This window comes from Oxyura jamaicensis, chromosome 4 (assembly GCF_011077185.1).
Source record: "Oxyura jamaicensis isolate SHBP4307 breed ruddy duck chromosome 4, BPBGC_Ojam_1.0, whole genome shotgun sequence".
Taxonomy (NCBI): domain Eukaryota; kingdom Metazoa; phylum Chordata; class Aves; order Anseriformes; family Anatidae; genus Oxyura; species Oxyura jamaicensis.
Genome location: NC_048896.1, coordinates 14,160,941 through 14,179,284, shown reverse-complemented (window position 1 = coordinate 14,179,284; position 18,344 = coordinate 14,160,941). Strand labels below are relative to the sequence as shown.

The 18,344-nt window shown below is 41.8% G+C and overlaps 1 long non-coding RNA gene across 1 annotated transcript in view; it reads left to right on the top strand.

Moving 5' to 3' along the window:
• Window positions 1-202: 202 nt before the first annotated feature.
• The window catches only part of LOC118166433, a 38,580-nt gene continuing 20,438 nt past the window's right edge, over window positions 203-18,344 (top strand). The window contains exons 1-5 of the long non-coding RNA XR_004750498.1: window positions 203-1,928; window positions 2,748-2,867; window positions 10,619-10,756; window positions 13,010-13,077; window positions 13,995-14,051. This is a non-coding gene — a long non-coding RNA (uncharacterized LOC118166433). The remainder of the gene's footprint in view (window positions 1,929-2,747; window positions 2,868-10,618; window positions 10,757-13,009; window positions 13,078-13,994; window positions 14,052-18,344) is intronic.

The window sequence follows — 18,344 nt, the reverse complement described above, 5'->3', positions numbered from 1 at the left end:
TGGGTATTCAAAGAGCCTGTGTATTTGGGTATTCGAAGAGCCTGTGACTCAGTAAGAGTCCTTCCAGCAAAGACAACCTTTCAACTAAACCAATCTATGGAATTATTTACCTGCTGACCCGAGTGCTTTCATCTGTTTCCAGTCACTTGGAATTACAACAATGTCCTTTTCTCATACTGGTTTGCTACAGCTGTCCCCATAATGTGTTGTTCTAAAAAGTCACAGATTCAGGTCTAGAAGCCCATGGTTTGGGTATTGCTCTGGGGGAGCTACGCTGTGTTCAGAGAGGTCAGAAGTGCACTTCAGTTTCTGCAGAGCTAAAAGTGAGTCTATAAAATGTCAAGAGGAGAAATTTATCCTTGTCTTGCATGTCCTCTTACTTATTACATTTCTCATATAATTCTGCACATACCTGTGCTTGTAAGCTTAGTTTTGCAATTTTCGCATCTCATCAGAGGCTCACACACATGCTGTTTTAGAAGCATAGAATGAAACATAATGGGAAAGGACTTATCTCTTAGTTTAGGGAGAAATTTATTCTCCTAGTCTATTTATATTGAATTAAGCTCTGTTATTACTCTGTCTTCTCTATTGATTACCTTCTCGAGTATGTTTAGAGTGAGCAATTGCCATGATCTTCTAAATTGCTGACATTTGAAAAGAGGGAATTCAAACACCTTCATTTTAAGTTTTTTTTTTCTTAAATATATTTACCAAATTCTGTAATTTATCCATTATCCACCCCTTAGGTTCATCTGTCTATACGTAACTGCGCCTGCTTGCATTGTGTGTGATAACAACACTGCGACGTGGTTTTCTTCACTGTAGGCAAAAAATCGGCAGCTGATAAAAGAATCTGTCAGACTTCTGCAGAAAGAACATACAATTTCTGGATTATGACAACTTTCTAGAGCATCACTGCCAGTATTTTATCACTTCAAGATTTCTCTGCTTGTGTAGTTAAGCAGATCTTGATAAGGTTTGTCTGGAATTCTGTTTCTTAATGACTCTAAATAACATTACTCCTTGAAATCATGTTATCCATGTGCCATAATATCCAATTTTTTTTCTGTGCATATGGAAGGTAAATGCCAAGCACGTATGCAGTCTAGTTTTACTGGTTTTTATCTTAAGCTTTGAACATTATATTGTTCTTAGAATCTAGAAAGCAGGACAAATAATTTTACATTCTGCTTTTTGGTGGGTTGATGTGTTCCTCTTTATTCAAAATTAGTTTATTTTCACCAGGTTTTGGCTCTGCCGAATTGTTTATGCTTAAGTATGGAGTGAGACCCTTGGAGGTAGTCACTAATCTCCATGCGTTCGTGTAACAGAGTTATTATAACACATTGCACAGGGTACATGCATGGGTACCTTCAGTCACTAAGGGGAGCTATTTTGTAACAGAAGTGAGTTACAAGAAGGGAAAAATGGAGCCGACTTGATGCCAAGAGAAAAACTGACTGATCGAGCATTTTTTTCCCTGAAAATTTATCTTACATTGAGGTCCCATTGGTATTTAGAAGCCAGTGGTCCCTTTACATTGGAGCAAGGCAGCATAGCAGGCAGAGCTCACAGGGGGTACACCTAACTTGTGTAAGGCCAGGTCCCCCACTGTTAACTTCACATCACTTTGGAAAAGGCTTCTGACCTGCTTCTCTTATGAACAGCAACATAAGTTCATGCCTGAACTTTTTCTTTGCACCTTGTCTAGATATTTATACCTGTGAACAGGGAGTGCTGAGCTGCCACCAAGAAAAAAAAAAAGAACACTTATTTGGGAGAATTTCATACTCACTTAGTGCAGGCAGAAATGAAGACTTAAAAGCTGTGGCAAAGGAGAGTAAGACCTGGAGACTGTCTTGAGCTCTGTGAAAATTATCAGACAGAATCCTTCCCCATCGCAGAGCACTTCTGGCATGTCATTGGTATGTTGTCTGTATTCATCAACTGCAGGGTTTGCCCTAGGCAGCCAAAAAGTACTGGAGGGATATATAGGCCCCAACCCTTGCATTGCTGCTAGTTCCCCTTCTTGTCATTCTCAGAATTATATGACATGTCATTTTCTGTCAGCTTCTTTTCTCCTTCAGGAGTGCTGAGGCAAATAATTTAGCTTGTTCCAGAAAATGTCATTTTTCTATCTCAATAAATTAGCCTGGCTGCTGTATCTCTCCAAGCCATTGAGGCTGCTTCACTCATAGCACCCCATGTGTTCTCTGGACTTGAATTTTTTATTGTTATTTGTCTGAATGTCTTGCATCACCTTTTATTTATCCTACCCCTTTGCTATTCTTCTCATTTGTTCAGCTGCGAACTTCGGTCTTATTCTTCACTGCCTGATGTTTAGTGTCCATCTGCCTCTAGAGCTCTTTATAGCTTTGTAGCAGTCTGCATTGGCCTTCTTTTATGTCCAAGGAAAACTTGGTGAATCATGTCTTTACCACTGAACCCAAAACAGTCCTTTCACATACCACAGAACATACAAGCCACTTGTCTCTCTCTCTATCCTGAGTCTTGTGAAGTTCTTCTGTCCATCCGATTTGGTTAGTTCTCAGTGACTTGGAAAACTCATTTTCACCCTAGCAGTACAAAGGATTTGTATCTCATGAGAGCATGATCTCACGTTCACCATGGCCCACTGATCACACAAAGAATGCCATGTCTGAGTCTTGACATTACTCAAAAGCAAGGAAATGGCCTTTCATGTGAAAATTCATGGAAATTGTACATTTGCTTCTCTCCTACAGGTTTGGTCAATGACTTGGAAAGCAGTTCAGCGGGCAGTACAACTGAAATGGCAGCTTCTATTGATGGAAGATGACACAGGAGATAAGGAAGAGAAGAGAAAGGAGCAGGCTGAGGAAGAGGTAGGATTGGATTTGGAAACAAGATGGGAATGTATCTATGGACAGCTTTTAATATTAGCACTAGTTCTGGTATCATCATTGAAGGAGCAAGAAGATGGATGGGATTAGGAGCTGGTGTCAGGTAAGAGAATCACTGGGTGAGCTTAAGACTTAGGTCCTGTGAATTTAAAGCACAAGGAGTTTGAATACTTGCCTTTCATTTGCACTGCATCTGTTCACTGTGTCTGTGGAATCCAGTAACGTTAATGACACACTCAATTTAGATTGGATTTTGGTCCTGCTAGTCCTGTGGACAAGAATGGTTGTACTTTTTTACAGGTAGATGTGTAAAATGAATGCTTTATTCTGCAGAACCATTTGAAGAAGGCAAGATAGCAGCTTCGCTGTTGAGCTAGCATTGACTTTTCCAAGTTTCCCCCCCTTCTTTATAAACTGAGCATGTCTGATCTGGAGTCACTCAGAGGCAATAAGCATGAAATCCTATGACAAATGTCAGGAACCACATTTCAAAGCAGATTTGCTTCTTAGTAAGCTTGTAAAAGACAAAGGTGTGAGTAAAGGCTTGAGGAGACAGAGTGAAGGTAACTATATTCAGGGACGTGATGGCAGGTGAGGGTTATGTGGGAGGAAGAGCCTGAATTCATATATAAGAATCTCTTTGGTACTTCATGGCCTGATCTGTGGAGGGTCTGAGTTTAGAGAATAAAGTTAAGATCTGAGGAGAGGGGAAGCAGTTACAGGAAATGTAGCACATAGAGAACATGCCACCCTGAAGAATTTAACTCAGTTGTAGGGATTCGTGGAGCAGCCAGCACCTGATAGTTTAGAGAAAGCCAGCTACAGGGATCTGAGTGAACAGTCCCCAGAGCAGTAATTCATTAGTGTCCCCAGACAGACAGAACTATGTAAGTCTGTTTCTCAGGTGGAAGAGATGTTACCATCCAGCAATGAAGGGTTGTGCTGACAAAGAATTTCTGTTGGAAAAGCTCTGCTTCTGACTGAAATTTGCTGCTCTGCCCAGACTCAGCAATAATGGCAGATTCTGAGGCCTTAACTATTTATACATACATATAAGGCAGCTCAGGACTGTAGGGCCAGCATCAGGCTGATTTTCCTGTTAGCCTAGAGTAAACAAGTGAGCTCTCCCTTGTCTCATTTATGCAGAGAATTTCAGGCTCTGTTCTTGGAGGGAACAAGGACTGTTCTGTCCCTAGGCAGGGGAGATGCAGAAAGCTGTAAAGAGTGCAGGGGGCTGGCTCTTTGGCCAACTATCCTGGCATAGCAATAAAGTGCTTGGCTGGGAGGTACTCTTAAAAGACGATAGGATTGCTTCTCTCTAGTACTGCTTCCGCAGCCATGGCTACTGCAAAGTAGTTTCAATTTTATATCTCAGAGTAAAAGGACCTGTCATTTTCTAGTTCTCCATTCCTGAGCTTTCCTGTCCCTGAAGAAGCACTGTGAACAGCTTAGAGTACTTTTCCTTACAGCCTTGCTAACAGCAGTTACAGCTTTTGGCATGAGATTTGAAGAAAGCAGCTAACTGTTGGAGTTTTCTCTTGCCTTCATTGGCTTTCCTATGTTATCTCCCGAGGCCCTCCAGCTGCTGGACTGGTAGCAGTTATGGTGCTTGTGCACTTGAGGGCAATGTAAGATCCATCTCTCTGCTTCATAAAGATGTGCTCTTTGTCAAGGCAATTCTGAGCTGCTCCTAGCAGTGATCATCTAACATTGTGAACTATTGTCTGGCCTTTTTTTTTTTTTTTTGGTATATATTAGGTATAAATTAGCAAAAAGAATATAGTAGAAACATGCCTCTTAATGTTGTATCTTTCATTAAAACCTGAAATTTTAAATTAAAAAGTAGGGAGAACAGTGAAAATTCTGGTCTCAGGTCACAAATCAAGTACAGACTATATATTCTGATAGGAAAGAGCCAGTACAGAAGATTCTGTTTCATCTGAAATCTAAAAATCTGCTTTAGTCAAAGAGACTGAAATATCCAATAAACTAAACTTTCCCTTCAAATTTCTGGGCAAACAAATAAGGATTCGTTTGTGCAGTGAAATATAGTGCCTGAATCTGACTTTGACCAGGCAAAAGAGCTAAATTCATTATCGTATTCCTGAGCTGCTCCTTGCTAGCCAAATCCATAGTGTCATATGCTCAGAATATATGTGAGTATCTCAGCTTTCAGCGTGCCAAGAATTTGGCCAATATCTGCTTGTTCTTGTATGTATGACGACTTGGTACTGAATACATTGCATTATTCAGAGCATCCAAACGTAGTGGGACTTCCATAATTTTTTTTAATGTAGACTTCAGAAGTACAATGTTTAGCTAGTACATCAAATGGATCTGACTTGTTTCCCAAATTTAAGGGCCTGAGGCTGAGCAAACAGATCATTCTTAGATGCTGGAGCATCACACAGGGACAGGAGATGCTGAGAGATACACAGGGACAATGTAGCTCCAAGAGCAGTAACAGAAACACGCAAGTGCCACTGAAATGAGCTGTGAATGGCCTGGAAAAAACAAAACAAACAAACAAACAACAACAACAAATCCACAAAAAACGAATGTGAAAACTCAGACCATTTACCTCTGCTCCTTTATGAGAAGTGTTTATACTGTAGACTGCGATTGATGCTTAGTGACGATGAGGCACGGTGTGACAGGGAGAATTAGGAGCCAGGAGAAGATTGGATGCACAGCCACTTTCGCCCCTGTCAGGCTGGCCCCTCTGAGTTACTGCTGATGCTGTTCATGTTGTCTCCAGCTCACTTGGATCTATTGCTGCATAGAGGCGGGGGTGTTTCGCCCACTGCAGCTTGGTAGCATGCACTGGCCACATTTGGTCTGGGGGAATGTGGTATGTTTGTTAATCAAGCCAAATTGCTTAAAATGTGTGAAGAGCTACCCGAACTTCTGAATAAGTTCATGTGTTTGTTGTCATGGCAGTTTTTTAGACTGGCTATACTGCAACATCCTACCTAACTGGACAGTTGTTTGAAAAAAAAAAGAAGAAAAAAAATGTTCCCAAGAGATGGTGAGTTATGACGCTGTTTTGGATGAGTGGAGGTTTCAAGGATGATTTCTGTTCCATTTCCAAACAGTCCAGTGAAGAACACAAACACACAGCTCCCTGTTCTAGTTGCTTATTTTGGAATTAAATGGTCTGTTTGAGGGCTTTCTAATCTCACTTGAATAATCTTATTTGTGGGAAGGCTGCACTCCACAGATCTTCATCTTTCCTCAATGAATATAAGCAACGAGTGGGAATTGGTCCAAATGACTTGCTACAGCATCTCATTCTGTTTATTAATAATAGTCTGTCAATCAGTGCTAAACAAAAGCTTATGAGCTAGCTGGACACCTTCATGTGAATGTGAAATTTGCCAGGTCTTTATTACCTGTATTATGTACACAGCAATCTGTCAAATTATTCTACTGGAGAGAAGAATTTTTGGTTAGCATGAAGTTAGAAATAGCAGAGCCAAATGAGAAACCCAAAGGTTAGAGTTGACTATTTTTCCTGTACTGGAATATTCCTGATTTTGTCTCAAGTTGGAGCAAGCTCTATGGTTTCTCATAGCAGAATCAGGGGGACTAGATGGAAAGTTGAATCATTTCTACTCCGTTGAAATAAAAATGTAGTCACAGGAACAGAGAGTAGTCTTCAGGAAGGACCAGAGAGAGTGGAAGGAGGAGATGAAGAAAATGATAACAGAAAACTGTCAGGGTATTATCACCGGAGATTGGGATCGGAGAGTTGAGACTGTCTGTTGGAGTGTCAGTTTCTTGAAGTTAACCATGCCTGGCCTTGCTCAGCTGAGGGCAAGCTACAGCTCAAGGTGCAGTTCTGCATTTGTGTTGAATACGGTCTTAATATTCTGAATGTCTGACCAAACCACCCAGTGGAGGAACTTGAAGTTTTTGTTTGTCTGAGACCTGGAACCTCTCTTGATTTCTCTTGAATTTTCTGAATCTGTCCCTAGGATACTGCTTGTAAGAATGTTTAGAACTTCTTAATTCTGGAAATTCATGAAATTCATGCAAATATGGGTAGTCTTGGTATCTATCAGGAAGTAGTGGAAGTCATGATCTGTGTTGATTATGGAGACAATTCTCCAGTTACAGAACCTCTGGATTTTGGAGATACTTTTGCTTTGAATCCCAAATTGCTGACCACCTCTGCCCGGCTACTCCTTAAGGACTAAACCGAATCTCACGGAGCATTTATGTTTGATTATTATTTATTCTTAATGCTCAATTTAAACAGCCAAAACTGTGATCTAAACATGAAATTAAAACCTCGGCATGAATTGGTTTGTGTATGTCTCCGCTTGCTTTTATATTAAATGGTTTACATGGATGCTGTTATTTATCCTGAAAGCAGGTTGACATGCATATTAATGAGACCCAGGTGTTAACTTCATGCTGTTTCTTTCCAACTAAGAAAATCTTTACATTAACTTAAAATGTTTTTGTACACATGTTCCTTGTAATAATTACATGACAGCACTTAGTGCATCATAATGTTCCTACATTACGGCCCCCTCATTTTATTATTTCCCTTCTTGAGTCTCTTTAAGCTGCAGACAAAGCAATCAGGGAGCTGTAGTAGATAGAGTTTGACACCACTGGGATGCAGAATTGCAATTCAACTGTAACTCCTGCAGCACTGACTTCAGCCTTTGCTTGCACACGAGGCCTTGGAAGCTTCTAAAGCATCGTTGGCTGTAGCTGGAAAGCAGAATTCATGTGTGTTAAATGAAATCTGCAGAATTATGCTCTGCACAGCTCTGGCTTAGCATGAGGAATGTTTAATTAGCAAAAGGATCAAGGGGTAAGTGTCTGTAATATCTTGTCTGAGAAGAGCTAGTTGAATGTGGAGGGATATAAGAAACAGGAAGAATCCTTTAAAATCTGAGCCATGCAAAACAAAGCTAAATTCCAAGGAGCTTAGGAGGAAGACCCCTGTTTCATAAACAGACCTAGTTCCTGTAAAAGCCCAAATCTGAATTCCTTTGGATTTTGGACTCTAGTAGAACTGTGCAGTTTCACTCTACTTGCGATAGCTGATTCTTCACACACATTTCAGTACCTGCCACAAGAACATTGTTTATCTGTGAGAGTTTGATCCTTCAGGATGCTAGACTTCATGCCCCTAATCTGATCAGCCACTTTGGCTCTAGTTCTGCATGGGACATAGGCATGTGCTGAATGCAAGTATTAAACTCATGCTGTGTAAGAGCCAAAATGCTTCCCATCTTGCAAGCTTATTCCCAGGCCAACTAATGGCTCATAATGGGCGTATTAATCCCTGGTTATGTAAAGTATGTGGATTGCCCTACTAGAATAAATAGCTCGGTACATGTGCATCCAACACAGACGCTTATTTATAGGTTTTAAAGGATCAGTACAAGAAGTACGGAAATAAATATATCTTTAAAAAGGGAAAAAAAGGAATTAGATTTATTCCGTTCAATTTACTGCATGTTGCTAAAGGACAGTGTATATATAGCAAGTGTATGTACTCAGGTTACAGAAATAAATTGATTTAGTAGTGTTGCTACTGAAATGGATGTAAAACACAAAAGTATTTTAACAGCAAGCCAAGATATAAGCAGTGAGTTATGAATCCTTTCAATTACATTTTTGAAAACATGTTTGTTTATCCTTTTAATTTGAAATTACAAGCTCAATGAGCACTTAACTTTATTTCCAGTATTAGTTACAGGTACTAATGGCTTCATTTACATTATGTTAAATCATTACATTAAACTCTCACTCAAGCAAATCTTTTCATTGGAGTCACAAAGAGTTCTTGTGTTAGGCGACAGGGCCAGAATTTACAGCTGATGGGAGTTGCTATTAAAATGCTAGCTTTTTTTAATGGATTCAGGTGTCAAATAGCTGCTCCCTAGAAGGTTTTTTTAGCAATGGGATGTTGCGGGGGGTCTTTGTAAATGTTTTGGTGGAGAAGAGCTGGTTGTGAAGGCGGTCAAAGAAAGAGTGGAGAGCAGAAGGGCTTTGTGGAAATAGTTGATGACTTTTTTTTTTTCAATGGCGGGGAGGAAGTGCTTGTCTATTTTTGTCAATGTTTTGAAAAATGTCATCAGTTCTCAAGGACTGTCAGCAGGTTTGCGAAGCTGGCACATTGGAGGGTGATAGAAAGAGAGCATTTGGCCTGTTCTTCTCACCTAGAAACCCTGCTCCTCTCGCCAACCCCCCGACAGCTGAGATTTCACTTCTTCACAAGTCTGTGAGAAGGGAAGAGCAGAACCAGAGCTGGAAGGGACAGCATGAGCACAATGTGCTGTTGCTTAAGGCAGGAAACAAGTGGAGAAGGTGACCACTCTGCCTGCTCTATTTTACAAGGCTCCTGGGGGAGCACTGGCTCTTTTAGCTCCACAATATAGAGAGAAATTTACCCTCCAGAGCCTGAGGTTTGCATTAGAGCACGTGTGGCATTTGCAGGCATCTCTCCTGAGCAGGAGTCTTCTGCAGGCATGGTAAGCAAAAACTGGAGTCTGCCAGATTTACTGTCCTGCAAGAGCTGAAAAATTGGACAACTCGTGTACTGCAGGCATTGGTAATTCAACTGGCTGTTCTTGATTTAAGCTGAACCTCCATGTCATAACTGGAATTTTCTCCATGAGTCTGGGCTTTCAGAGAGGTCTGTATGTAACCAGGGAGACTCCAGCAAAACCTGCAAGAACAGAATCCTTTTGCTGTAGTCATTAAACTAATGAGCCCCGGTAGGATGGCGCAAGGACCCAAGGGACAGAGCAGGAAGGAAGCGAGAAGGCTGATGTAAGCTGTGGCCAAGGCAGAACAGCATGATAAATTAAGTGAAAGTACAGTGGTGTTTGCCTTGGCTGCTGCAAGCTTGAAAGATTAGCAGATCGATGTATCCCGGCTTGGGAGGATGAGGAACAAGTGGGCTTGTGAGGTGTGCAGTTTTTATATTAGATATAACAACAAGAGTTTATCTCTTGGATTTGTAAAGCTTTTACAGCTCTGATTGAGGTGATGATCTGATTCTAGATGGGAATTTCAATTTTTAGAAATACTTAGAATAAAAGTTATTATTTGAATGCTAGACTGCTACTAGGAGACAAATTTTTCACTGCTGGAGCAAGAAGTCCTCAAAGACAGCTACAGAGCCAGTTGGGTCCATTACTCCTGGAGTGATTTTTCCCCAGCCCAGCTCTGGCAGAGGTCACTATGTTGAAGGGACATCTGCAGGGAAGCAAACAGGGTGCTAAACTGTCAGGCAGGGCATGTTCTCGGCTCTATGGAGTCGAACTCTCACTGTCCCAGGTACATAATGACAGAGAATAAAACATTCATTGCAGACCTAAATTATCTCTTTTGGAGGGGGAAGTTCTTGGATGGGATTGCTTATCATTTGAATACAAAAAGACCCCACGACTAACTTCCAGAGTGAACACCAGAATTTTTTAGAGACCTCTCCCATATCTCATGCCTGGCTCCTTATATAAAGTGAGCAGAGAGTTCCTGAGACCTCATGCAGCAGACACCAGACTCATCCTGAGGCTACTGTAAACTGTAAATGTTTCTCAGAAAATCTGTTAAACTAAACCACGGGTTCTCTCTGCCTTCTTAGAAGCTTGTCTTTTTCTTTGAGAGGTGTTCCTGTGCTATAAATCCCAACCACTGAGATGTATGTAGCTGACATCAGGTTTTGGAAGACAGCAGAGACTGACTAGACTTTCTTTTTCCAGAAATCATTCACGATTGAAGATGGGGAGGAAAAACAAACAGCACCTGCTGAATGCTGGGGGGGCAGTACTCAGACCGTGGCATTCACTAGCTGGTGCAAGAACAGACCCAAACGGAGGTGCATTGAGATCTACTGACAAGTTAGTATTTTCACTCATTTTTATTACTGCACAACATTTCTCATCATAAAACCTTGCTTCAAATTGTCAGTAATTTTTCCACCCTTTCAACATTTGGTTGAAATTTGTTCACTTTCACTCCAACTTATTCTTCTGAGGTGTTCTGAGTGTGTGTAGTTCTCTGGATATTGGGGTAATCGTGGACTTGCTGTCACTCCATTGAAGTAATCAGAAATGAAGTTGCCCATAAATTATGGAGAGGGGTGTGCTTTTTCAATGCTTCATCAACCCTTATGTTGCTGACATTGAACTAAAGACTGTTAGGAATGTCTTATTCAGGATGCCCCGAGGAAGGATTCTAGTTATTTTTATAAATACCCTTCATTTCTCCTGCTTTTGAAAGGCTGCCTTTCATGAAACACCTCTTCTCTGACAGAAAAAGAAACAACCCCCCAAAGAACAAGCAAACAAACAAAACCAGCCAAAAAAATTCGCTGTCATCTGCAAATTTTAAGAAATGGCTGAAAGTGCACTTGGTACATCAGTTCCCAGGAGAGTGTCACAGTGGGTGAGGCCGGTGTGGTAATTGCTGACCATGGGTAAGACTGAGGGGGAGTGCTTGAAGGAACAGTAACAAGAGATTGCTGCTTACAGCTGTCCAAATTTGCTCTCCTTTGCATCTCGGTAATGAGCAATTAGGACTTGCAGAGCAGCTTTATTTGTTTGCCCTGGTTTGTTCAATGTGCCAGGGTTTGCCTTATCTCCTGCCTTCTTATGAGGTCTTGAAGTTTTCAGCTAGTTGCTGCTAGATTTTTGCTGCCTTGGAGGGTTTGGAAGAGCCCGTTAAATCACAGTGTGACTACGGAGGGGCTGGAAGCAGCACATTGAGGCAGTCTTGAGATCTAGGACAAACAGACGAACTTCAGGGTATCGGTCCTCACTGGAGGGTATAAGTAAACTTCCAGCTGTGGCCCAGGTTTATTTTGCGAGGGCAGGCTGTGCAAAACAGGCATGTGTTCCTGTTTCTGGAGCAAGATGGAGGTTCCTTTTTCTAAGGCAACTCCATGTCCAGCGGAGGTGGTGGAGCCATTTCAAAAGGTGGCTGGGATTTATTCACAGACATTTTGCTTTGGATTGTTAAATTTAGCTAAATGGAATTTCTAAGCTGGGAAGTTCCAGTCAGTTTTAGGGTCTGGCTCTTCAAGCTTGGAGTGACCCATATGGCTGTGGGTAGTTCTTGTATGCCATGTGAATACCTGGGCCTCTGAGCTAAGAAGTCACCCTACTGCCTCCCTCGAGGGGGGTACATACACATTTCATAAAGAAGACAACAGTTACAGTAGGAGATTGTATATCATCAAAGATATAATGCCTGTTGCTTAAAAATAATGTTGCAGGTAAGTTGCTTAAAAATAATGTTGCAGGCTCAAGAAATAATTCCCAGTGTTGATTACAAAGCAGACAAGTTTCAACAGAATTGAGTTGGTCCAGAAAGTTAAATCCTGGTGTTTTTTGTTTTTTTTTTATATATATATATATAAAAAAAAGACACTACCCTGATAAACAGATTTGAAACCTTATTCTGAGATGAGTAGGAAAAGGATTTCTTTTATCTCCATAGATTTTTCTTTTCCTAGCTGAATTAGCAGATAGGATGTCTTGCTGATTTTGTGATAGGGTGCAGCTGGCAGATTCTACTCTTTGCTGTTATTAGAAAAAGTTCAAAGTGAAACAAAAGTATTTGGGGCTGAAATGAGTAGTTCAAGCCAAAATGAACAGTTCCTGTTTTATTAAATAAATTTATATACATATATATTATATATAAGCACACACGTACACACACACATATATAAATGTAAACAACATAAAATAGCTTCAAGTCTACCTGAAATGTGTTTTTCTCTCTCCAGCTGAACAACTGGTCTAAAAGGATCAGTTATTCACACATCTCTATTGGTGAGGGATGTTTGCCTTTGTCAGATTGTCAGGTTTGTAATGAAATTGTAGTATACTGTAATAGCTTCTTTCACAATTTTCTTTTAGGGCTCTTCTTCACCAGCTCTCCTAGAAACCTGACTTTTCAAATACAAGGATCCTGTGTCACCAACTTCAACCTAGGCTATAATTTCACCACATGGTTTTTCAGTAAAAATTTTAATTTCAGAAAGTGTCTTAAGGCTGCTTTGCTTCCCCTTTAGGCAACCTTTTGGTTTCTCTTCTGACTCGTATCAGAAGGAGTTGGGGGGGAAAGTCATAATTTCTTTTCTTTTTTAGTAACCTTTTCATCAAACATGAGGAGCTGCATGTCTTTTTGCTTCAAATGGTCTTATCCTTAGGCAATGGTAAGTAGAAAAATGTGTTTCTGCCTTGAAAATCTTATCACCTTGCTTTCAGACTTTTCACTTTTCTTGTATCTCTGTGCATCCTTTGTTGACTGGGCATGTACTGTAACAACATTATTTATGTTAAGTACAGGAAAGAGCTGTACATTAAGAGTTCAAAGGCAGTTTGTAATTCAATAGAGATCAGGAATTTCTTCGATTTGCAGCTGGTTTGAAAAAATGAAAATGAAATGCAAATCATCATTTCCTTCCCTCAATTATTTTGAAAAACAGAATAACATTTATGCTTTAGAAAATGATATTTTCTTAATCTAAAAATTACACTTAAATAGACATGGTTATTAGGAAACTTTCCCAAATGTGCAGCTTAGAGTGAATTTGATATAAAGAGAACACAGTCCTGAGTGTATCAATGTCCCTGAGTGGATAAACAGGGTAAGAGCCCATGGAATACCAGAGCCCTCCTCGGGCCCTAAGTAATGGAACAATTTTTACTCAGATGCAGCGGGCTGGATGGTCAGGCTTGAGTGGCCAGAATGGAAAAGCTGCTTGTTTTGCTTCTCCAATCTGCCTCTTGAGCAGAAGGAGATTACCCCCACCACCGCTTGGGTCTCAGTAAGGGCTCTGAAGGTTCAGAAGTCTCAGGACACCAGGGGTGGTGGGGCTTCAAGGTCAAGGGGCACTGCTGTGAGAGCAAGGAGCCTGGAGCTAGAGGACTGTGAGGTGGGCTACCATCGGAAAGCAGGACCCAGCAGGACCCTGCATCCCCAGGGTGCTGAGCAGGTAGTGAGAGGGGAGGAGATGTAGGTGTTGCCATCACTTCTTGCATCTGAGCCAATGGGCCGTTGCTGGGACTGGAAATAGCCATAATTTTCATGCAGGAGATCTAGGGTGATGTGGGATGTGTCCCGTTCCAGGTGACGTTAATGAGGCCTGTGGATATGACAGGAGAGAGGACACTGCAGATTCTTCAGGTTTGTGAATCTCATCCCTCTGGCAAGCCCCTGAAATACTGGATCCAAGAGGGAGTCCTAATGCTTTACCAGGTACTGTAAGCAGCGCGGCAAAATGATTAATGAGACCTGGGCCTAGCTCTGTCAAAGCCAGATCTGTTGGGCTGCACAGTTTCTTCTTTTTTGGAATATTCTGCTCAGCAGCATGTTGCCGTACAGACTCATCAGCAAATGAGAAGCAGATGGAGCAGTGACACATTTTATCTTGCAGCAGCAGGGACATTGTATGTGCTAGGAGATTTCAAAGAAGTTAGTTCCATGTGAAGTATGTGATTGAAAAAAAAAGAAAAAGCTGCTGATGGTTTTTTTTCTCTGCAAAATTGCAGATGGACAAACAGAGAGGAAGGCAGTTGTCTCCAGGGTTGCAAGGCAGTAACAAGAACCAAATGTTCAAGAAGTTAAAATTAAAACCCTTACCATGGCAAAAACATGCATTTCTGCATCCTGTGCCCAACTGATGCACCATGTGTTAGTGTTTGTTTCAGACAGTATCCTTTCAGAGTGGGTTTTACAAGTTGGTAGGTAGAGTTACTGCTCTTTAAATGCCAGGTGCTTCCTGCCGTGAGAGCAGTTGTAGTTAATCCGTATCTTAGACCTTGTATAAATTGATTCATCCACCCCTCCTAATAGGTGTAGCATACAAGACATTGTAAAGGAAATTTGAAAAGGAATCTAAGCTGAGACTAAGTTTCGGGATTGTTCGACTTCTGGGCTCTGCTGATGTGTACTCTTTCATCCCCTAAGCTCTGTGCACCATGTTTACTAGGATGCTTAGACTGGAAATTGCTGATTAGGGAGTTCTGGTCTGGTAAAGCAGACACTACAAGGCAAGTTGTCTGTATTTGTCCAGACAACATCTAACCCCAGAAGATCCAGTCATGTTCAAAGTGCACGTGGGGTTTAACCTGTGATCATCCTTGTGGTCACTTATTTTCCTCCATGTTAGCTGACACGTAGGGGTGTGAATACTGCCTGGTTTATGTGGGCAATTCTTTCCTTTCTTTGTTGCCTTGATATTCATGCTGCATTCAGGGATTTGGCAAGTATTTTTTCCCAGTGACTGTACTGATCTATCCAGAGAGAGCATATGCAGTTGGCAACATACTGTGTGCCTTGCTGTTTACCAGGAATGAGGCACATCCGTAGATGTCAATTTGCCATGGCCATGCTGTACAGTATTGGTACATTTGGGCCAATGCAACCAAAAATGTCTCAGCCCTCCCGGAATCTGATTATTCTTGAGATTGAGCTTGTTCAGATGAAGAAAGGTACAGGCAGCGGCAGGGAATGGGTGACAATAAGCCAGCTGTCCCTTTCTGTCCTTTATCATAGTCTCTATTGTGTCTTCTACAATAATTAATATCCTGTTTCAGTGCGCATAAGACATAAGTCAATAGTCCATTCTCCTCACTTGCCCTTTGTTGTGACGTCCTTGAGGCACAAAGGGCTGTGACTTATAACGACAGACGAACTGGGAACCACGTGCTGGGCTGTGAGGTCTGTCATGCTGTGCAGAGAGAGGGAGATGCTGGCAGCCAGCTTCAAGCCTGGAACTTCCTGAATTTAAATGTGTGGCTGCAGTGCATTAGAGTAAAATGTGGAGACTACCAGAAGATGGAAAGTAGCAGAAGTGGGACACACGTGTCAGCTCCACAGCTTTCCAGACAGTAAAGATGCCATGGTGGGAAAACCCTCCCCCTTCCCCACAACTATTGGCCAGACCAAATTCCCAGTCCCAAAGCTTTTGGGACAGAGAATTTCTGACTCCCTACTGATGATCTTTCTGCTGACTGTGGTCTAGTAAAACAACAGTTGGACGTTTTTTTCATAGTAGAAAGCTTTGTTAAAGCACCCAGCTCTGCACCCAAACAGCAAAGTACCTGAGGTGCCTACCCAGAGGCACACGAGTGAGTTAGTGACCAGGAAATCTGAGTCCTGCTGCAGCTAGGTAGAGTTTAAATAGCAATTTTGCTGAGAACCCCCAACCGGCTCTTAGCAACAAATAACAAAACTTCCCTGAAGAGGGTCTGATGTATAAGCTAGTCAGGGAGCTTTGAGTGCCTTTGGAATCAGATTTGTTTTCATATAAAAGACTGATGGAGAGGAGAGAGAAAAAGACAACCCTTTTTATCCTTGGGATCAAAGTTTAGATGAACTCTGAGATGCACTTATGAAGCTTGGCCGTCCCAAGGCCAGCTCCTCTACTTACTTCTATTCTGAGCAGAGCTGCTGAGATCTCACGGTTGTTCATATATACCAAGGAAATCTTTGTGCTGCTCTGTCAGGTATGCTTCCCTCCTTTTTGAGATCCATGTAGATACAGATACAGAGCTGTGCTTGTAAGCAGCAAGTGATCAATATGATGTTCAGATGTGGGAAACCTGGAAGTAGTCACCTGTCAGGGACACTACCTTGTGTGAAGGGCATGTTAGAGAGGTCTAGCTGCATTTTAGTGTACGTATTCAGTCCTGAAAGAATCAAAATAGGGTCATTTTTTCACACTTAGTGGGGGTTTTGTTTTCTGAATTTCAGCTGAAGAGCACAATAGAACCAGTCTGACCTCTTTTTGGTAACACGTAAAAACCATGTTCTAATGACAAGCACATAAGTCCAGATATTTTCTGCTCTTTTCTCTCTTTCTGAAGATCAAAGACCATCTAACGATGACAGTAATGAGTTTCCCATAGGAATCAAGATTCAGGATTTAATATTTTGCCATTTGAAAACAATCAGACCTTTTACCACAGGAGAAAAAGGGAGGCACAGTGAAGAAAAAAGCATTCTGACAACAGTCAGCAATGGTGCAATGCTCAAATGATCTGTTGAAATGCTGGCCTTGTCACACCTGGCTAGGTTGGGCAGAGCTGTAACAAGAGAACTTATTTTCTCTTTGAAATCTTCTTTTTTTTTTTTTTTTCTCTCCTTTGTGAGAGAGAATAATGAGGCAGTTGTTAGCACACAGAACTTTTACACCAGACTAAGGAAGGTATGGGGGCAAAAGCTTTAAAGTGCCTGTCGATTATTTGATATATTCTGAGTTGTGATTTTAGGCTTCATTCCGAGGCACACATTCAGTGTGGTCAGGGAAGGTCTTGCTGTACACTTTAATCACCTGCTAATCTTTTCAGGGACATTGACTTTCTGGTTGGATGATAAATGCAGACAGCATCACAGAGCATGAGTGGGAAGAAAAGAGGGTGCTAGAGGCACACGTTGATGCTCTTATATATTTGACACTTAATGGTTGGAGGCCTTACTGATATGAAGAGGCTTACAAAATGGTATAGTGCTCCGCAAACCCTGGCTCTGGGCTCTGCCTGACACTGAAAGGTGTTTTAGACTTCAGAGGTGAGGATGCTACTCTGAGTAGCAGTTGGTCATCACGCTAACAGACAGCACCAGATGAGAGAGGTGCATGTTGAGTTAGGATGGAGATGGGTCTCAGAGAAGAGAGCAAGTGCCCTGCTCTTCAGGGAGCTTCTGGGTGGCCTGAGGAGAGAAGTACTTCCCTTCTGGAGAAGATGGGGAGGTCCAGGCTGATGTTTGTCGCACATCACTGGAGGATGAGAGGAGAGTAGCTGGAGTTGGTAAAAGATAAGGATATTTGGGCTTCAGGAAGGGAGAGCTGGAAATACACATTTTACTTAAAAATATATATAAATACATATATATATATATAGAAAGGGGGGGTAAGGGGCAGAAGATCTAAGGTCTAAAGCAACATCAGGTTCCACCTGTATGATGACCAGGAGCACAGGCTGCAGAAGGCTGAGGTAGCCTGAAATCGGTCTGTGAGATGCTGGTGTTGCACTTAACTGTGGCTGAAGCCTCCAAGGCCATGCCTATCGTTTCCATCAGTGGTTTGCAATGGGCTTCATTCCACTCCAGAGGTAGAGAATGAAAGTATCAAACAGGAAGGCACTTTGTGTGGTCAGCAGCATAGACAAAATTATAGCCTTGACCTCCACAGTTTCAGACCTGTGCGCTTCCCCACTGACAACATAGTCCCTGATGTGTGGTCAGTACAATTTTAATCCTCTTGTGTTACCCAGCAGACAGAATATGAGGCTGTACACAACAAATTGCAGTTGCCTGAACAGACAGAGGGGCAGGCTGCCACCAGCAAGGCTCCACAGGTAATGCAGAGAGAGCACAGTGCCTCTGCCTGGGAGTTGCAGGCTGGAAGGCAAACCACTGGAAGCTATCCTCTGATCGGTGTCGTATGAGCGGCTCCTTAATTAGGTCAAACTCTCA